The sequence below is a fragment of the Schistocerca cancellata genome, chromosome 2, assembly GCF_023864275.1.
Source record: "Schistocerca cancellata isolate TAMUIC-IGC-003103 chromosome 2, iqSchCanc2.1, whole genome shotgun sequence".
NCBI classification, from domain to species: Eukaryota; Metazoa; Arthropoda; class Insecta; order Orthoptera; family Acrididae; genus Schistocerca; species Schistocerca cancellata.
Genome location: NC_064627.1, coordinates 840,628,669 through 840,637,878, shown reverse-complemented (window position 1 = coordinate 840,637,878; position 9,210 = coordinate 840,628,669).

Genomic DNA, 9,210 nt, shown 5'->3' with positions numbered 1-9,210 from the left:
GCTAGCAGCTGTTCGTGTTTCAAATTCTGGAATATTCCATTCGTCTTCCCTGGTGAAGGAATTTCGGAAAACTGCGTTCAATAACCGCTTTAGCGGCACAGTCGTCGGTAACCGTACCATCGGCACTGCGCAGCGAAGGTATTGACTGCGTCTTGCCGCTTGTGTACTTTACATACGACCAGAATTTCTTCGGATTTTCTACCAAATTTCTAGACAATGTTTCGTTGTGGAACCTATTAAAGGCATCTCGCATTGAAGTCCGTGCCAAATTTCGCGCGTCTGTAAATTTTAGCCAATCTTCGGGATTTCGCGTTCTTCTGAATTTCGCATGCTTTTTCCGTTGCCTCTGCAACAGCGTTCGGACCTGTTTTGTGTGCCATGGGGGATCAGTTCCATCTCTTACCAATTTATGAGGTATGAATCTCTAAATTGCTGTTGCTACTATATATTTGAATTTGAGCCACATCTCGTCTACATTTGCATAGTCAGTTCGGAAGGAATGAAGATTGTCTCTTAGGAAGGCTTCTAGTGACACTTTATCCGCTTTTTTAAACAAAATTATTTTGCGTTTCTTTCTGGTGGATTTGGAAGAAACGGTATTGAGCCTAGCTACAACGACCCTATGATCACTAATCCCTGTGTCAGTCATGATGCTCTCTATTAGCTCTGGATTGTTTGTGGCTAAGAGGTCAAGTGTGTTTTCGCAGCCATTTAAAATTGGCGCGGGTTCGTGGACTAACTGCTCGAAATAATTTTCGGAGAAAGCATTTAGGACAATCTCGGAAGATGTTTTCTGCCTACCACCGGTTTTGAACAAGTATTTTTGCCAACATATCGAGGGAAGGTTGAAGTCCTCACCAACTATAACCGTATGAGTGGGGTATTTATTTGTTACGAGACTCAAATTTTCTCTAAACTATTCAGCAACTATATCATCGGAGTCTGCGGGTCGGTAGAAGGAGCCAATTATTAACATAGTTCGGCTGTTAAGTATAACCTCCACCCATACCAATTCGCACGGACATTTGCATCAAACTGTTTAGACACATACAGTCTATCGATTATATAAATGACACAAACTTACGTAAGTTGGTGTAGTGCAGTGTCGATATATTATGCTGGCGGCGCGGACGTGTCGACCGAAACGTAAACCTGCGCACAACTGTCTGGCGGGCGGGGCGGTGGCCTGGCGCATGCGATCGTCGATTGTCGGCAGCTTTTCGCTGTTCCGTACAAACAAGCATGGAAAATAATTGTATAAGCAAGCATGCTAGCCGCTGGTTTTTTAAATATAAAACGAACGAAACTTCCTACGCGACAGTCGTCATTTAATGAATTTTGTCTAAGATTTGTTTAAATCTACTCATTTCTTATTAATCTAACTTCTCGAGGTAAAAAAAAAAAATGGTACGAGTTTATCCCGGACAGTTGCGACCCCCCCCCCCCCCAGCCCCCCACAACTAACGCCACTCAACCCTCACATAGGACGTCCCCGGGCGCCCTCAGAACTAAGACAAATCAAGGGAAGCCCGGACGTACGGCAGCCCCACTAGCAGCCAACAGAAAAGTACTGAAACCACTATGGTTAAGGTCATGACGGCGTTTCCGATTACTAACCTTGACCTGTGGCTGTGCCATTTTACAGCAAAGACACTTAGCTTTACCGTGTATTTCTACAAAAGGCCAATTCCTCTACCCACTCTTTAACAAACGCTCAATTCCCTTCCTCATACACTGAAGCGTCAAACAAACAGGCACAGGAATGCGTATTCAAATACAGAGATATGTAAACAGGCGGAATACGGCGCTGCGGTCGGCAACGCCTATATAGACATCAAATGTCTGGCGCAGTTATTAGATCAGTCACTGCTGCTACAATGGCAGGTTATCAAGATTTAAGTGAGTTTGAGCGTGGTGTTGTAGTCGACGCACGAGCGATGGAACACAGCATCTCCGTAGTAGACCATTTCACGAGTGTACCGAGAATGTCAGGAATTCGGTAAAACATCAAATCTCCGACATCTTTGCGACCGTAAAACAATCCTGCAAGAACGGGGCAAACGGCGACTCAAAAGAATCGTTCAACGTGAAAGAAGTGCAATCCTTCCGCAAACTACTGCAGATTTCAATGCTGAGCCATCAACAAGTGACAGCGTGCGAACCATTCAACGAAACGTCATCGATATGGGCTTAAGGAGCCGAAAGCCCACTTGTGTACCCTTGATGAAAATTTGTGGGTACTATGATCCACAATTGAATAAAGGCGGTGTAAGTACTATACACTTTATTACTGTATCAGCTGCAAAAATCAAGGAACAAAAAACTCTGGGGAAAACCCAACATGTAACTTAAACAAAGTTGTTAAACGTAACCAAAGATACTAGATCGTCCGTCAGACCGTCACGTAGGCACAAAGATAGTCCATACTTCCGATTATATGTTCGACTGCTTGCCTCGCCGTAGATTCATTGTGCAGTCAGATTCGTACTCTTGTGCCCCAATCACGATTTAGGTTGGTTAAGTAATGTTTCCAGGGGATTTTTGTTTTTGGTCTTTGACAGTGCTGGTGAACCCGAGGTTTTTTACGACACGCTCGTGACTGAAGGCAGAAATAGTCCTTCAGATTATTAAGGACCCGCCTCATTAGGCAGCATTCAGTCTCGTGGTGGTTAGTGTCATAATGTTTTGACTCATTATTGTAACTTATAATTAATACATACGATAGTGTCAAGGATTACTCAGAGATCACGGAATAAGGGTTAGTAAAAAAGTGATAATTTAATAATAAATACCACTGTCATTCTATAGTACACAGTCAAAACATAGAGGAATTACTGGAAAATCTTGTGCCCAAGATACCAACCTCGCGCGAGCTACGTTTGTCTGCAATAATATGTCTGTATTTATAAAATTAATTATTTTTAAAAGTTGTTTATCTTTTTGTAGTAAGATGATAAGACAGATATCATTACGTAGAAAATCTATGAATGAATAAGCCATCTGATTAAGTCAAATGTAATTGACTACGAGATATGTGGACGAATAAACCTACAAAATGACAGAGTAAAATGTCAGTTTTAGGGCACCAGAAGCTACGTGCTAAATATGCAATTAAGCAAAGAAAAGGATTTACTTAAAGATTAGCTGTATACAATCCCTTGTCTCTATGAAACACAGATAAAGGTAAGGGTTTAAGTCGTGTCGGCCAATAGGTTATCAGAGACGGAGCACATATTCGGTCTGAATCATATCGGTATTTACGGTCTACGTTAAGCGATTAAGGGAAACTACAGAAACTATAAATCTGAATTACTGAACGAGAATCTGATCCGCTTCCGTCCAGAATGCGAATCTATTGCTCATAAGTATTGTATTTCATATGAGGAAGCAGAAGATACAAATGTGAAGAACCTGGAAGGCCTAAAAGAGAAACATTATGATGAGACACACATTACACGCGAAAGGTAGCTATGGCCAGTGCCTACTATCTATTATTGCGCGTAATGTTGGCGTGACCCTGGTGTACGGGGGAATATAAAACGCAAAGAAATAAAAAATAAAATAGCCTAAACATGAGGTGTACTGTTACTGACGCAGTGTGGCGATTGACAGTCTGCTGAATCGAAGGTATTACCAGAAATAATGCGACGCGTTCTTCGTACCGGTACTCCTCTCATAATGGAGATTAGATATCGTATAGACGTGGGGCATGTTGGACATTTTAACAACCCCAATTATCGAGAATGGGACGGTGAAATCGTTAAGACCGCAAACAATTCGGCAAACATATGCGTAATGCGGACCTGAGACTGTACCGAGAACCAAAATACAAGGACGATCCAAAATACACATGTCTTCATCAGAAACTGCTGTTCATTTTACTTATAAAACATGCTACATGCCACATCAGAAAACCCTTTGCTTTACCTACGCATTACTCGCCGAAAATAATGGGCTGCGAATTATCTCCAACGGAAAGGGATAACGCTTTGGTCCACCTGTGAATCTTAAGGAAGCAGCTATTCGGACTGGCACTGATGGACAGAGTTCTTGGATGTATTTCTGAGGGACATCGTACCAAATTCAGTCCAACTATCGCGTTAGATCGCCAAAATCCTGAGTTTGTCGGAAGGCCCTGTCCATAATACCCCAAACGTTCTCAGTTGGGGAGAGACGTGGTGATCTTTGTGGCCAAGGTACGGTTTGCCAAGCATGAACACAAGGAGTAGAAATTCTCACTGAGTGCGGGCAGGCATTATTTTGCTGAAATTAAGCCCATGATGGCTTGCCATGAAGGGGAAAACGGGGATTAGAATATTGTCAAAAAAATGTTCAAATTTGTGATAAATCTTATGAGACTTAAAGACTTAACTGCTAAGGTCATCAGTCCCTAAGCTTACACACTACTTAACCTAATTTTCCTAAGGACAAACACAGACACCCATGCCCGAGGGAGGACTCGAACCTCCGCCGGGACCAGCCGCCCAGTCATGGACTGCAGCGCCTTAGACTGCTTTTTTTTTGTAATCTCATTTTGTTCGTTATAGTTCGTTGTAATTGTTCGTGGCAGACGTCCCCTGACGCCCATTGAAGTTCATTAATGACCCAGTCACTCAGTTTTTTTTTTTTTTTTTTTTTTATTACAGAGGGCAGCTAACCCTCTGACCGAACACGCTGAGCTACCGTGCCGGCGGACCGCTCGGCTAATCCCACGCGGCAGAATATGGTTGACGTACCGCTATACTGTAAGGGTGCCGTGGATAGCAACCAAAAGGGTGCTTCTATGAAAAAAAGTGGCACCCCTGATGATCACTGCTGTTTCTCTGGCCATATGCCGAGCGGCAACCAGGTTGGTATTTCACCACGGTCCAGGGCGTCTCCAGACACCTATTCGCTGGTCATCGGGGCTCAGTGCGAAGCGGGACTCACCACTGCAGACCATTTTACTCCTGTCGACGGGATTTCAGGCCGCTAACGTGTCTGGAGAAGTCCCAGACAGTGGTGGGTTACCATCCTGACTGTCTCCCACCATACGACCCGACAACCAGGAGTGATGATCGGGGATGTCATTTCTTTTCATAGCAGGACCACTTTGGTTGTGGCTAGTACATCTTTTTTTGTCTTAGGGTGCACGTAAGTTACTGAAGAATTTTTGTTACATCAAGTTATTCATGATGATTACACTCGAAAACTTTGACTTGTTTTTTATTTCCTTTATTGTAAGTACACTACTGGTCATTAAAATTGCTACACCAAGAAGAAATGCAGATGATAAACGGGTATTCATTGGACAATTATACTAGAACTGACATGTGATTACATTTTCACTCAATTTGGGTGCATAGATCCTGAGAAATCAGTACCCAGAACAACCACCTCTGGCCGTAACAACGGCCTTGATACGCCTGGGCATTGAGTCAAACAGAGCTTGGATGACGTGTACAGGTACAGCTGCCCATGCAGCTTCAACACGATACCACAGTTCATCAAGATTAGTGACTCGCGTACTGTGACGAAAAAATGACGTTTTGCCAGTCGTGCACCCAGGTTCGTCGTTGAGTACACCATCGCAGGCACTCCTGTCTGTGATGCAGCGTCAAGGGTAACCGCAGCCATGGTCTCCGAGCTGATTGTCCATGCTGCTGCAAACGTCGTCGAACTGTTCGTGCAGATGGTTGTTGTCTTGCAAACGTCCCCGTCTGTCGACTCAGGGATCGAGACGTGGCTGCACGATCCGCTACAGCCATGCGGATAAGATGCCTGTCATCTCGACTGCTAGTGATACGAGGCCGTTGGGATCCAGCACGGCGTTCCGAACTACCCTTGTGAACCCACCGATTCCACATTCTGCTAACAGTGATTGGATCTCGAACAACGCGAGCAGCAATGTGGCGATACGATAAACCGCAATCGCGATAGGCTAGAATACGACCTTTATCAAAGTGGGAAACATGATGGTACGCATTTCTCCTCCTTACACGAGGCATCACAACAACGTTTCATCAGGTAACGCCGGTCAACTGCTGTTTGTGCATGAGAAATCGGTTGGAAACTTTCCTCATGTCAGCACGTTGTAGGTGTCGCCACCGGCGTCAACCTTGTGTGAATGCTCTGAAAAGCTAATCATTTGCATATCGCAGCATCTTCTTCCTGCCTGTTAAATTTCGCGTCTGTAGCACGTCATCTTCGTAGTGTAGCAGTTTTAATGGCCAGTAGTGTAGCTCTTAGATTATCATTCCCTATACGTGTACACTTTGTTTTTATCGGCCAGACATGACTCCATATTTCTACCAGAAAGTTAGCAAATAATAACTTGTTACTTTACAGCGTCTACATTCTCATCACGTAAAGTACACATGACCGAATTTCACAACGTCCGGCTCCTGGCCTTAAAGTTATCACTTATTTCCGTTTATCTTCCGCGCTGGAGATTGTGTAGCAGCCATTATTACCTTGAGGGCTCGCTATTGACCTGACTGTTTTCTTCGACTGCAACCTTCACCTGATTTTGATCTACACGTATCTGTATCATCGTTGTTTTCCTTGCTCAGTACGAATGTAGTTAAAGCTAAATAAACAAAATGGGGTTTTTTGGGAACTCTGTTACTGACACACATCCGTCGTATGCTTTCCAAATTACCCACACTGAGCGAGGTGTCGTAGAGCTTTAATAAATTGAAATCGCTTTCGAAAGGAGTGTAGCTCAAACCGTACGATCGTTTAAAACTATGTTTCTTGTGCTGTCCTCAGATCTACGAAGTCAACGACTAACTGGTTCCTTTGAACAAACCAGACCGTATTTCCTTCGACATTCGTGTCAAAACCATGGTTGTGTTACTTCTCTAAAGACAGTCTCTTCAGCAGATCAATAAACCCGAAACCCTCGCAATGCGGTATCAAAGGGGGAGGGGACTTGGGGTATTTTAAGTCCATCTTTTGAAATTATTTTATCATATATCATATAAAGAAACTGATTCACCTGCCTAATATCGTGTAGATCCCCCGCGAGCACGTTGAAGTGCCGCAACACGACGTGGCGTGGATTCGACTAATGCCTGAAGTAGTGCTGGAGCGAACTGTCATGAATCCTTCAGGGCGGTCCATAAATCCGTAAGAGTACGAGGGAGTGGAGATCTCTTCTGAACAGCGTGTTTCAAGACATCCCAGATATGCTCAATATTGTTCGCGTCTGGGGAGTTTGGTGGTCAGCGAAGTGTTTAAACTCAGCAGAGTGTTCCTGGAGTCACTCTGTAGCAGTTCTGGACTTGTGGGGTGTCGCATTGTCCTGCTGGAATTGCCCAAGTCTGTCGGTATGCACAATGGACATGAATGGATGCAGGTGATCAAACAAGTCGCTTACGTAACGTCACCTGTCAGAGTCGTATCTAGACGTATCAGGGGTCCCATATCACTCCAACTGCACATGCCCCACACCATTACAGAGCCTCCATCAGCTTGACAGTCCCCTGCTGACAAGCATGGTTCATAGATTCGTGAGTTTTTTTCCATGCCCGTACACGTCCATCCGCTCGATACAATTTGAAACGAGACTCGTCCGACCAGGCAACATATTTCCAGTCATCAACAGTCGAATGTCGGTGTTGACGGGCCCAGGCGAGGAGTAAAGTTTGTTGCCCGAGAGGTACTAGGAGCTTCAGTCCTGAACCGCGCTGCTGCTACGATCGCAGGTTCGAATCCTGCTTCGGGCATGGATGTGTGTGATATCCTTAAGTTAGTTAGATTTAAGTAGTTCTAAGTCTAGGGGACTGATGACCTCAGATGTTAAGTCCCATAGTGCTTACAGCCATTTTAGAAAAAGCTTTAAATGTTGCCCGATCATTCTCTTGAGTTTGGCTGGGCTCTAATACCGTCTATTTATTGACTATGTAGTGTGGCATTTCATACTGGGTGAAACGACAGCATGAAGAAACTGGGTCAGATTCAGTTTAGATGTAGTGCTTAAGAGCTATGAGTTCTACCCCTACGGACTCCTCTTAAGTGATGCCCATGAAATGCCCTTACGTGTCGGAAGGCAGCTGCTGGCTGACAGATTTTTGCTCAATAGTATGTCCGTTTCAGATCATCCTTTGCGCTCCACATTGGAGACTCTGACTTCATTTACCGGAATTTTCTTCATAGCTTCTCCCCTGCCCCCACCCCCTTCCCCACCGCCCATCACTGGTCACATGGGATTACCTGTGAACAAAATTCCACAGCACGAGTTCGTTCCCTGTATACATGCGCAATAACTCAGTTCTCTACCATGAAGTGCCCCGACTAGTAGCAAATTTACCCAGAGCCTTTTATGATAAAATCTCAACACTACTTTCTCGTTCACCGCGGAACTAATATTTGTTGCCACCCCCTCCCCTCCCCTCCCCTTCCATAGTACATACCCTGGGTACTTTCTTGAGCAAGCTTGACTACTAGCTTTTTCAATGACTTTCACATATTACACAATTTTTATTTTGAGTGGTAAAATTTTGTTTTCACGTTTACAGCACTGTCTTTATTACTTTTAATATCGATTGTCACTCCGATTACCTGATCAATCATTGTTTGTGTGTTTCGAGATCTAAGCTGCTAGGGAGCGGGTCACAAAGGAGGGACGTATCACCATTGCGAAAAAACATTACAGAACCAACGACTACTATACAGAGACTGTTCATAAACTTCGCGGGATCTTCGAACGTAATAATGCTCCCACAGCATTAACGGTGCTGCGGTTGATAAGGAAATTCGACGAAACCGGGTCAATTGCACCATAAAATCGCCCGGAGCGAAACATTGTTCTGGTGTAGCATAGTGTGGCTGCGAGCCCTCACAAGCCACTTCAACGTCGTCCTCAACAATTCTGAATTTCGACAGCCTCTTTACAAAGAATTTTGTAACAGGATCTTCATTAGTACCCATACAAGATTTGGTTGACGCAATATCTTAAACTCACAGATCATTTGAAACGGATAAATTTAGCCGAGTCGATTCTCACAAAACAAGAAGAGGACAACGATTTTGCAGAAAGGCCTAATCTTCAATGACGAGGCGCATTTTCATCTGTGTGGTTTCGTTAACAGACATAATTGCCGTATTTGGGGTCAAGAAAACTCTAGGGTGGTAAAGAGAGCAAGAAAACCCTAGGTGGGTCAAAGAAAGCCACATGCATCCACTGCGAATCAGTGTGGTGTGACCAGTGGGTTGGTGGTGTGATCG